The 13,527-nt window shown below is 31.3% G+C and overlaps 1 protein-coding gene and 1 long non-coding RNA gene across 3 annotated transcripts in view; one reads left to right on the top strand and one right to left on the bottom strand.

The window, feature by feature from the left end:
* The window catches only part of LOC127706366 (uncharacterized), an 80,935-nt gene extending 69,431 nt beyond the window's left edge, over window positions 1-11,504 (top strand). For both annotated transcript variants that reach the window (XR_007984435.1, XR_007984436.1), the window contains exons 7-8: window positions 8,426-8,511; window positions 11,365-11,504. This is a non-coding gene — a long non-coding RNA (uncharacterized LOC127706366). The remainder of the gene's footprint in view (window positions 1-8,425; window positions 8,512-11,364) is intronic.
* The window catches only part of LOC127706347 (uncharacterized), a 349,955-nt gene that overhangs the window by 167,981 nt on the left and 168,447 nt on the right, over window positions 1-13,527 (bottom strand). The gene's annotated exons all lie outside the window — the stretch shown is intronic.

Genomic DNA, 13,527 nt, shown 5'->3' on the forward strand with positions numbered 1-13,527 from the left:
TTTTTATTTTGTTTACAGTTTTCCCTTTATTTGTCTTCGTGTTATTATTCTTTTGGTGGTATACGTTTAACGTGACTCGATATTTATGCATCCTACCGTGTTTTTGACTGTGGGCGTTCCTGGTGCAGGTGGGTCCTGAGTTGCCATTGGGATGCAAGAGATTTTTTTAGTGTTGTTTCCATTTTGTTTACCCTTGTATTTATATTTACTTAATTTGTACTTTATGAAGAAAGTGTTTACTATATACTGTATGTACTATTGACAACAAAAACTTTTTTTATCAGTGCCTTTGTCAATTTACTATCAACTACAAAATTTTATGTTGGTGTCTTGGTCAAATTTACTATCAACTACAACAACTTTTTATTGGCATCTTTGTTAGATTTATTTGTAAGTTTGTTGACTTATTAAGTCAGTTGTGTTGTACGTCTCACTCTGTGATGTATGTTTACACAGTTTTGAGTGCTGGATCCCGATTATTGTCACTTTAACCTGTTATGTCTGTTTTGGTTGCTCACCTAATTTTGTCAAAATAACAGATTTATAAACAACTGTCATACAAAGTGGGAGGATTTGCTAGCTATTAAATCAGGTTTAACCCATCATTTTCTTTGGAAAATGTCTGAACCAAATCAGGAATATGACAGTTGTTTTCCTCTTGTTCCGTTAGTTGATAAAGTTTGATTTTGCCAGTTTCTATGGACTTGCCCTTTTTGAATTTACCTTGTAATTCTGTATTTTTGTTATACTTTTTTGGTACTTTATATGTATCATGGATCCTGAAATTTGGTATCAATTCTTGTGAGCATGTTTTACAATGTGATGCATTTTCAGATTCATCACTCACCCATTTCCTGTTTACCCAGTACTTATATATTCTTACACATATTAGCCATCTATGGAATTTTTGTATCATTTTTCTGAAGAACTATGAATCTGAACTTTATAGGTATATTATCAAGTTTCATTTGAGCATGATATATCGATGGATAAGTTTTCACAACCATTGCTCACGATACTTATAGTAGGGGTATCATTTGTGAGCTATAGCTAACAGTTCAACTTTTTTTTTTAATTTAAAACCCAATATGATGCATTTTTTTTAACTCCTTAAAAATCCCTTCATTTTTCCCTCAGATTTAATTATGAAAGTTTGTACAGACCTTCTAAAGATTAATGATTCACTATTTTTGAAAGTGAATTTGAAAGTTGCAACTGATAAATATCTAATTTGCCAAATCGATAATAGTCTGCATGTTCCCACTGCTGTACTTTTATCAGTGCTGTTGACTTTTTTGAATTGTTTGTATGACAACTTATATGAAAGTGTTATAGTAATCAACTGAAGCTTTACTTGATTAATTTTAACACCAACATGGAATTAACTTTAAAAATTGCGGAATTTAATGAAGTAGCAAGCTTATAAATTATGTACAGTTTATTTGGTGATTACTCTATGTTTAACTATTGAAAGTTAATATTTGATGGTAAGTTTGTTGTTTCAATTACCATAAAGCTATATATTGTTTTAGCAAGAATTACTTATGAGCATGTTATCTAACAAAATATTCAACCCGACCCGAATAGCCAGTGTGATCTACTGCCATACCTTGGGATTGAACATGTGTCATGTGTCATTTTTCATTAATTTCTTTTAAATCTTCGCTGAAATTACTGGTTGAAATAAAATCAAATATAGTTGGAAATTATAAGTTATAAAATTATATGTTTTAGATTCACCCATAGTATGTTAATAGAAAAACAAAGGATATGCGGTATCCATCCATGACACAAAATCAGTACACACACAAAGCAAAGGAACAGCACTTTTATTGCTGTTCTTCATCTCAAAGTCACAGTGAAGCCTTCAACACAGAGCAAAAAAGTCTTGATTAGGTTTATCTAATTTACACCTTTTGACTGTGACTATTTTTCAAAAAACCTCTCATATTTGAAGGATTGTTTGCCATCGTGTGTAGTTGATCATGCTTAACCCTCATTTTGATCAAACCATTTTTACAGGAGTTTTGGGACTTTGACTATTTCTTGGTGTATTGTAATTGCGTCACTTTGTGAATTCATTTTCTCTGAGACCATTTGACAAGCTCTCATACTTGATAGGATTGTATGCCATCATGTGTAGTTGACCATATTATATCATCACTTTGATTTGATCATTTTATGGGAGTTATAGGACTTTTACCATAATTTGACGATCTCTTCACAATTATACATTGTGACACTCAATATAATTCCTCATTTATACAGTGCTGGGGACATTTGGCTACAGCAAAGAGTGGGGCACCCAGAATCGTATCATAAACCATCAATTTTCACCTACTGCCAATCTGCATTCAAACTTTGGCAAATTATTATGGAATTTTCCACAAGTTAACTATAAAACAAAGTTTGATGAAGGTAGACTTTCAAGACATTTGTTTTTAGGTCTACAGATAATCTCGAAGTGGAGAAGAAATCGAGTATTCCACACACCATGGGGGGACACATTTTTCGATATAATCTATGACTCGAAAATATTAATTAACCCTGTAATATCAATCTGCATTTTATCGGCAGCTGTCCATTTTATATACCTTTGAAAACTTACCACACCGATGATTAAATACATAAAATGTGTATGAATCTTTGATATGGCCACAGGCAAACAAATAGCGCACACCTTCCGTCTTGACATGTATCACTAGAAAATTGCAAAACAGCAAAAAATGTGTCCACGCAAATATGGGCTACCCACTCTAGCAATCTTGTTAATATAAATACAACTCTCCCTTTGCAGTTATGCAATCTAAGAGAGCTAAATGTCAGAAATTAGTTCTTGGAAGGTTCCTTCTCAGATACATAATATTAGAAATTTTTTCGAGGATCGATTTTACTGTGTAACCTATATGACTGCTGTACTATGAATAGACATTTCAATGATGTATTGACAAAATTCTGATTTAATACTTGATTTTTCCTATTTTGATTAGCTTTAGCAGAAATGTAATCCATAAATTTCAAATTAGAATCGAAATCAATTTCATTCAGTTGAGTTTCAAATTGTCTTCTATAAAGCCAAACAAATATTAACATAACATTGAAGTACAATTTTAGAAATGATTTTTTGGTTGAGCTTAAAGTACTTTCATTAGAATTAAAATTGATGAACTATTTGTCTGCAAATTCCCTATGTGCACTAAAACCATAATTAAGTAATGCTGTTTTAATATATATGTATTGAATAGATCAAAACTCTCTGATTAAAGTTTTGCAAAGTAGTGTGCCAATAAAGCTGGATAATGTTCAGGATTTCATGAAATCATCTCTTTATGATTGGTATGATCAATATCCTTTTAGAATACATTGGCTGGACTCTTTGATGAAAACATATTTGTGAATAAAAATATAATAAGGTAAGACATTTACCATCACAAAAATCATTTTAGATAGAGCATGCAGCAAATATTTCCAAATTTAAAGCTACTCAGAAATAACCATTAATTGAAAAAATTTACATCTTCGACCAAAAAAAAAAACTCATCGAATAAGTCACAAGAGTGAAAAGTGAAAGGACACAAAAGACAAGTATTTATCTTTGTCAGAATTGTTGGCTTTTAGTGCCTTTGGAATATGGAGGTAGACATTTTTGAAATTTTTCATATGTTGGAAAGTGATTTTACTGCAAAATATGAGAGAATTTTTTAGGAAAACCATTTTCAGGATTTTTGTAGTCATCTCTTAAATAAGCAGAACATATCCTTTTTGTGTATTTATTTCAAAATGCAAATGAATTAATACTGCTGACTTATTTTTAAAATGCACATTTTGAGAGCTCTCAAATATATCCTATTTGACAATTTTATTGCTAGGAATAAAAGTTTTTAAAAATCTTGAAGATGTTAGAACATTTCATCCAGATTCCAAATTTTGATTCTGCTTTACTGCAAATCAACCACAGTTACCTAGGTTTGATTTCAAAGATCTCATCTCAATCTACAGCACATCCATAATAAAAAAAAGTTACAATACAATGAAAACCTGTATCAATCCACAAAAAGAATGTTGTAATTTTTTTTCAGATTAGCTGTGTTTAAATGAAGTCTTTTTTTGGTTTGTTTTATGTAGAATTGCAGCATCATGTTTTACGTCAGTCACTAAGTATGAAGATTACAGGATGATTTTAATGTAACACACAATCAGTTTTTCTTGGTACATTTACTTGTAACGTAGTGTCTAAAAGTTCAAAGGGAGATAACTCTAATTTGTATTTTGGAAAGTCAGATTACAGTATATTGAACATTCTGTATCAGTTAATCAGGTCTTGCAAGCAACCATTTCATTTCTTGAGTTTATTGAACATGGAAGTCTCAGTGAGATTTGTTTATAAAAAAGTAAAACTTTACTAATGGGTTAATACAAAAATCATGAGTCAAAGGACAGATAACAAACACCATGGTTAAAGAAAAGAGACGACACAACAGTGCACAAAACACTATACAGAAAACTAAAGATTGTACAACACAAGCCTGACCAAAAACATAACTCTTAGAAGTAGTAAGCAGTTTGGCTATTAGGGTACCAATCATGTCTTTTTTATGATTAATAATTATCTTATGTTAGACAATTTACGAAAAGATGAAGCATCAATTCTAGGATATCATGTGATCTTCTGCTTAGACTCATTAAATAAGCTGGGTTTTTGCTCTTGAATTTTGGAAGCCAGTTAAAATTGAAGATGATTGACAAAATATAATTGATTTGTTGGTTTTTTTTGTTGGTGTTGAATGACACATTCAGTTAATTTCAGAAGGTTGAAAAGCTGGATAATCCATACCTTGTTTTCAGCTGCCTTTATTAGGTCTTTCCAAAGACCTTTAGGATTTGATCTGATTTTTTCTTTTTCTTCCGCCTTATTTTTTTCATGCACTGTATTGTTATTCTCGAAAGATGTTGCTTAGATACTTTGTATATATTATATCGAACATTTTATACGCTTTTGAAACGGACACTGCCTAACTGAACACTTTCCCTTGTAAGAGTTATCTCCCTGAACACTGTTATTCTTGTGTGTACTAATCCTTCGCAATCGTAAAAGACTACGACAAAATTATTTCACCAAATTGCTCTTTATATCCTCAGGTTGTCGAGAATAATTTTGATCGAAGAGATATGAAGATTGGATATGAGAGTTATTTCTCTTTATGTATAGGACATAAGTGAAATGTAATAGTTACTCATAAACCATAAGTGATAGAGATCTATAGTCTTTTGATTTGAGGTCCTGGGTCTACCAAAAAGAAAATGAGGTCAAGGTCATGTTTTAATTTTTTGGTTTTGCTTGTGCGTGCTACTCCTAAGAAACTATATATATGTATATCGAGAAAAAAAAATAAACTAAATTGTTAGTTTCGATCTATGCTAACAGGAATTTTTTCTTTGAAGCAGTGCGATAACATTTACTAGGAGTTTTCTCCCCTGGAATGTTAAATATTAGATGTATGGTACATGTATAATGTAACTTACTTACAATACATGTTGTAGAAACCTTGGTCTGTGGAATCATTTTAATGTGTACATGTCCATCTGATATGATTCACTTGACTTTGACCTCATTTTCATGTGTATGGTTTTTTTTTATATTTTTCACTAGATTATTGGTAACTTTTCAACTATTTTTGTTGTATATAATGATTTTAAGATGTACATGTCTGTCTAGCGTGGTTCTTCCAACTTCGACCTTCTTTTGGTGGTTTATGATCAATACCTGTATTAATTTTGTGATATCTGTAGGAATTTAAGTTAGAGGAAGCAGATGTTTACTGATGTCTCATAAATCCAAGATACAAATCAATGAACCATACAAACACTGAGGGAATCACATGAACCTCAAAAGGAGCAAGACTGGGTGCATAAGAAATTAATCTCAAAGATTTTACATATTTAGTCGTAATCAGTAAAGAAGGTGAGACCATTCAGTGTATGCACTGTGGTTTGTATTAGGACTGTTTCTCAGTAACTTTGTGTAAGTCAACAATAATTGTTATGTACAGTCATTATAAGGAGTACATTTGACAATTGTTATGTACAGTCATTATAAGGAGTACATTTGACAATTGTTATGTACAGTCATTATAAGGAGTACATTTGACAATTGTTATGTACATGCCTTATAAGGAGTATATTTGACAATTGTTATGTACATTCATTATAAGGAGTACATTTGACAATTGTTATGTACATGCCTGATAAGGAATACATTTGACAATTGTTATGTACAGTCATTATAAGGAGTACATCTGACAATTGTTATGTACATGCATTATAAGGAGTACATTTGACAATTGTTATGTACCTGCCTTATAAGGAGTACATTTGACAATTGTTATGTACATGCCTTATAAGGAGTACATTTGACAATTGTTATGTACAGTCATTATAAGGAGTACATTTGACAATTGTTATGTACAGTCATTATAAGGAGTACATTTGGCAATTGTTATGTACAGTCATTATAAGGAGTACATTTGACAATTGTTATGTACAGTCATTATAAGGAGTACATTTGACAATTGTTATGTACATGCCTTATAAGGAGTACATTTGACAATTGTTATGTACATGCCTTATAAGGAGTACATTTGACAATTGTTATGTACAGTCATTATAAGGAGTACATTTGACAATTGTTATGTACAGTCATTATAAGGAGTACATTTGACAATTGTTATGTTCAGTCATTATAAGGAGTACATTTGACAATTGTTGTGTACATGCCTTATAAGGAGTACATTTGACAATTGTTATGTACAGTCATTATAAGGAGTACATTTGACAATTGTTATGTACAGTCATTATAAGGAGTACATTTGACAATTGTTATGTACAGTCATTATAAGGAGTACATTTGACAATTGTTATGTACAGTCATTATAAGGAGTACATTTGACAATTGTGATGTTGTTTGACTTTAACTTCTGTTTCATAGATCCATTGTCATCTTGAATTGAAATGAGATATTTAGCAACCAAATCAGTCAATCATATCACAAGCTGCAAAGTATTAATTCAGAATAACTAAGTTGATATTCAAATATTGCTGTTAGCATGCAGGACTTATACACTAGTTTTGAATTTGACCATCATTCAAGGAAACAAAATGTTTTACTGTCATTTTTGTCTGGCCTTGACGGAGTCAAAAAGCGAGACATAGGTATGCTGTTTTCGGCGTCAGCGGCGATGGCGGCGGCTTCAACAATGTATTAGTTTGTGATTAGGTCTAGTTCATGGTGAACCACTAGTGGTAGGTCAATGATATTTGGTATACAGTTGTATTAGCATTGGCACATCTCATTACTATGGAGATTATTTGGCCCTGCCACCTCAGTCAAGGTCTATTGACTTTGAAACTTTGCTTAGTTTACATGTATTAGTTTGGGATTAGGTCAGTTTAAGATGAACCACTAATGTTAAGTCAATGATATTCGGTATGCAAATGTATTGGATTTTGCAAGTTTCATTTCCATGGAGATTATATAACCCCACCCCCTAATTATGGTTCATTGACTTTGAAACTTTTATATAGTAGGTCAATGATATTTGGTATGCAGTTGTATAAGCATTGGCATATCTCATTTCCCTGGAGACTATTTGGTCCTGCCCCCTCATTCATGGTCTATTGACTTTGAAACTTTTGCTTAGTTTTCATGTATTAGTTTGGGATTAGGTCAGTTTAAGGGGAACCGTTAGTGGTAGGTCAATGATAATTGGAATTCAGTTGTATAAGCATTAGCACATCTCATTTCCATGGAGAATATTTGGTCCTTACCCCTCAGTCATGGTCTATTGACTTTGAAACTTTTGCTTAGTTTATATGTATTAGTTTGTGATTAGGTCAGTTTAAGATGAACCACTAATGTTAAGTCAATGATATTCGGTATGCAAATGTATTGGATTTTGCAAGTTTCATTTCCATGGAGATTATATAACCCCACCCCCTAATTATGGTTCATTGACTTTGAAACTTTTACATAGTTTACAAGTTAATGTTTGTGTTTAGGTTTGTTTAAAGGGAATGACTTATGAAAAGTCAATGGTATTTGGTTTGCAGTTGTATTAGCATTGGCACATCTCATTTCCATTGAGATTGTTTAGCCCTGTACCTTCAGTCATGGTTCATTGACTTTGAATATTTGCATAACTTACATGTTAAAGTATTGCTATTTTAATTTCAACATTTGCATTATCAAAATAACAAGCAGCCGAGACATATCTCTGTGTTAACAGTATATTAACTTTATACAATATTATGTTACAGATGTGAGATTTGCTTTGCAGAGGTTAAAACAATGGATGCAGAATTGAGGTCAATAATAAAGTTCAAGAAATGAAGTTGGTGTATTAGTATGAAACATATTTTTAATTTTCAGTGCTGACAACAGTTATGCAGATGACTACAATCCAAAACAATCAGTAAACAGCAAAGAAGATAGTCTGTTTAATCAGAGAACACTGGGTAAAGTTACATGTGAACTTGTGAGATAAATATAGATTTGATTACTGCATCTAGTAGGGAAACTTTCAGTTTAGATATGTTGCAATGATATAATTGGATTGTTTTACAATTAATTGAATAACATATTGTCAGATGGTGTTATAGTTTTCTGAAGATCTGTGAAATATGTATGTATAAGGAAATGCAGAGTATATGTCAATTATGCAGCAACCCAACGACAAAAAAATAAATGACATCTAGATGGGCAACATACAATCTAATTGAACAGTAGACAGGTCACACTTACAATTTGTCAAGCTCTAAATTCTTCTCAGTCTATTTTAAACAGATCTGCCATCTCCATCAAATTCTCCAAATAACAAAAAAAGTTAAGATAAAATTATGACATAAAACAACCACTGACGAGCTTTTTGTGCGACATTATTAGAAATTGCTGCCATTTTTTATGCCCTTGGAACGATGAATTCATAGAACAGCAAATATATTGATGTCATCATTGAAGATCTTAGTAAAAACACCATATCTTTTATAAATGGTAAAAAAAAAAAATATGTCTAGACTTGAAGAGAGATAATTTACCACTTCAAAACAAATAGTGAAATGTAGCAGAAAGTAATGGTTGTTTTTATGTTTTATAAATGATTATCATACAGGAGCATATATATATATATATATCATTAATAAAAGGTTGATATTGAAGGAGTCTACTGAAGTGCAAGCACGGCGGAGAAGCTCATAAACTGAATGCAGTTCAAAGGACTTTCTTTATATGTTAAGTTTGTTAGTGAAAGGCCAAGTTAACACATCAATAGGCATAGCTAATTTACCCTTTAATACTTATAATTCTTATAAATTTCATCCACACTTACAGATCTAGATTACCAATAAACTATTTTCATATTACTGAATTTTGACTACATAGTTTTTTGACAGGTTACCTAGTATGTGGTAGAACATTCTGGTACTCTGTCAAGCAAGAGCAACTGAAAGAAGTAAAATCAAGCTTAAGATCAGTACAAAATTTTGGAAAAAATCAACTATTTTCTGAATATTTTGTTGTGTGTAGAAAACATGAACAGTTAATTTTTCCACAAATTGCATCAATTGTAAGCTTGATTTTACTTCTTTTATTTGCTCTCGCTTGACTGAGTACCAGAATGTTATACCACAGAGTGGTTTAAACCTGATGAAAAATTATATATTTACTGAAGACAAAAGTTGGTAATATGAAAAAAGTCTATTCAAATTTGTGACATTTTGAAACGTGTAAATACATGTACAAACTTTTATGTTGCTATTATGCCCACCAATGAAATAAGACTTAAAACTTTTAACACTGAAGTTATAGTAGACTGAACCAAAATAGAAGTACCTAAAAAGGTTAAATGTGAAATCCAATGTATCAATGTTGCTAATTATAGTAATGATTTTTGTCCCATTTTAAATACTAATAGCTTTTTAGCTTTTTTCCAAACTTTCCAAATGATATCAGGATACCCTTTATCTTCCAATATACAATACAGGTGTCAGTGAACATGCTTAAGGTATGTGCTACACGACAGGCACTATGGGTAAAACCATCAATAAAACTGACCCCAGTATTAAGGTTATGGTATAAGTAGTATAAAATACATATAAACTGTGACCAATCAGTTAGCATATTATATGATTTACATTTCATGTCCACATTTTAGCATAGGGTTGGCAAGTTGTTTTTGCATTAATTCACTTCTGTCAATTTGTATTGTAATATTTCTTTGAGACTACATATGCTCTTTATTTAAGTCTCAGAGAAATTCAAATAACAGTTTTCCTCTTTATATAGAAGTTCTTGATTTTTATCTGTAAAGAAAATTCTGAAATACATTCATTCTTTGTGTAAAATATAGGAGCAATTGTTTCTAAATAAATATATCATACATTTAAAGATTCAGTATTATCTTTTTTTTATTTTTAAGATTTATCTCCCTTTTCATGAGATTTGCTGGTTCAGTGCCTTTTTTCGTCTTCCTATAAAGACATTTGCAATGTGGGGGAAGTAATGCATAAATAGGATAACAGAAGTTACAAAAAATATTGGAAAGTTTATCAGACCACACCAACAACAGGCTTTTCCTAAAAAATAGATTGACAAGTGGAGACAAACAACAATGGACAACACATGGTCCAGATAGCCTGACTTAATACAGACACAAAATGTGATGGGATTAAACCAGTTTTACATGCACATAAACCTGGACTCAGTTGACTAGCTAGACCATATGTTGTGAAAGTAAAACACTATTAACCTTTGAAAAATACAGCAGTATCCTGTAAAAAATAATGAGACAGATATCCACCAAAAACCACAGGACAATGATTTAAACATTTACAGATCACTATACAATCTTCTACAATGAGAAAACCCATACCAAATAGTAAACTAGGAAAATCACAGGAAAACAATTTAAAAGATAAAATTAACTGCCTGGTTTGAATTAATAGCATTAAAAAAAACTATTATGACAGATAGCAACCAACAAAACCCACTTTACTACAGACTTCTGGTTACGGACAGGTACATAAAGAATGTTTCAGAGTTAAAATATTTGTTAGTGCTCAGTCCTGTCTTAGTCTTTGACATTGGAATAACTATATAAATCAATTTAAAAGGGCTTGACTCATCAGATTGGTCCTAATCACTAACAAAAAAACAAAAAGATGCAAATTACAGATTTAAGATTACTCTCAGTTATTGAAAGTTGTTTCTAAACCCACTTTCAATTTAATTAAAGACCATGTTTTCAAAGGTATTTTAGGTCTTCTTTCATGAATTTTAAGTTTAAAATTTAATTATCTTCTCTTATTTTTCAGATTATGAAAACTTCAATGAAAATTTCTTTCTTAAGACAAGAATATCAGCTACATACTGAAAGTGATTATTGACTCGTAAATTGTAACCACTGATAAAGGACCTTGGTTTGCCGATTTTCAAAATAGGAAGTGATAATGGAATCAGAACTGTTAGACCCATCTGTTCCTGCCAGCAACTACAGGTAAGACTTTCCATCATTTTACAGACACTATATAAATAGAGTGCTACTATCAATCCATTGTGTACGTCTGAAGAAGGTCCATGAAGGGCTGAAACAGGTCAGGCTATGAGTCTTCACCAAGCACTGTTGATTATGTGTTTTCAGCAGTACCTACACTTTTTATTTGTCAAGTCTTTCTATCATGCTTTGAAAAAAATCTGGCTATTCTTTGTCTGAGAGCAATCCTATATCGGTTGGTATTATGCTGCCTGTCATTTGTATGTGGCAAATATATTGTCAGTCTACATACTCATTTGATTGAAATTATTATGCCGCTTGAAATAAATGAAGTTTTGTGCATGTTAAGAGACAGTCTAATTTTTCTAAAAAAAAAAAGGTCTTAGACCAGCTTACTGTTAATTACTCAAAATGAAATAAATTGAAATTATGTAACATATGCTCCAAATAGGACATTAACAGGATAAATTGTTATATAAAGACTTTGCATCACGCTACAAAAGTAGCATAGTACTTGAAACAATATCAATATAAAGGACTTTGCATCATGCTACAAAAATACAATGTCAAGAAGAAATCTCTGAAAAAACATTTTTTGAAAGAGGTTCCTATACTTGAGACCTTCCTTGTTTTTGAAGATTTTTTTTTTTTTTTTTTTTTATGAAATATGTATCTAAATAAGAATTTTTATTTTTCTTGGACATGTATTTGAAAGTTAAGCTTATAGAAAGTAGAGGTGATGGACTATGTAACACTGACACACAACAAGCGAATAACCACAGTTCTGATTATTAGACATTTTTGCACAGTGAATTGGTTTGTGCATTCTAACAACTTGGTTTTTATTGATATTGTTTCAATTACATGTATCAGATAATTTTTTTGACCACATTCTTTTTCTGAGGAACCAAGTATTCCTTTAAAGAGCAGAATAATGCTTTAAACAGATAATGTTATAGTTTTGAGTTGTCTCCCTTAAGATACTTCAAAAGCAATCTATATAACCTTACAATATTTTATAAAGATAATTTGCTCAATGAATCAGGTGAAAGCAAAATATGATATTGTCCTTAGAAATAATGTGATAGGATCATAGCATCATAGAAACTTCACTCAGAGGGTGGCAGATTTTAGAGTTTTATTTGAAGTCAGTGACACTTTCTGGATTTACTCCAATGGATTCATTAGACACTCATCAAGTTAAGCTACCTATCCTGTACTATTGAAGCTCCATTTTATCTATTTTTTTGTCTTGTAATATATTCTTGGTGCCTTGCACAATTTCAATGTATTACAGATAAGTTTAGGTATATATTTTTTTAAACTGATGTCATTAAAAAGTAATATTTTAAAGTACCATAGATTTTAACGTTAAGTATGTTATTTATATTCTTCTGATCAAAAGAAACATTAAACATGCTGTAACTTGGATGTTGAGTAATTTCACCAAAAGCTATATTTTATATTACAATAGTTGATCTGTTTTCAGTTTTATTTATTGTTACTAATTTTTCAAACAGAAAATGCAATAAATTTCAGATATAAATTTGTTGCCTGGAGAAATTGACAGAAGCATATTTCATTACACTTAATTTATTTCCGAATGAAACAAATCATTCTTTGTTTAATTTGTTTGTATTGAAATGAAAAGTTTTATGGGCGAATTCCTCCAGCGGCATTAGTATTCAAGGTTTCGGTACTCAAGAAATGAATTATAGTCAGGGCAATGTTTGATTAAAGCCATATTTAGAAATATTCATGTTTCAGATGGCTAGATTATGTTTTATTAGTTGTGCTCAAATGGTTAGTGCTATGCTGCCCCAAAGTTGGTCATCAGGTGCAAAAAAGTGACAATTTTTTGTCCAATTTCTTGACCTGGAAGGCCGATAGATACTGATAGATGTGTCTCTCTGTAGTTGATCTACATGTAATGTGGACCCCAGTGAACACATTGACCCCAAAAGTGCTGATTTTGGGATGAACC

Source organism: Mytilus californianus, unplaced genomic scaffold (assembly GCF_021869535.1).
Source record: "Mytilus californianus isolate M0D057914Y unplaced genomic scaffold, xbMytCali1.0.p SCAF_6, whole genome shotgun sequence".
Taxonomy (NCBI): Eukaryota; Metazoa; Mollusca; class Bivalvia; order Mytilida; family Mytilidae; genus Mytilus; species Mytilus californianus.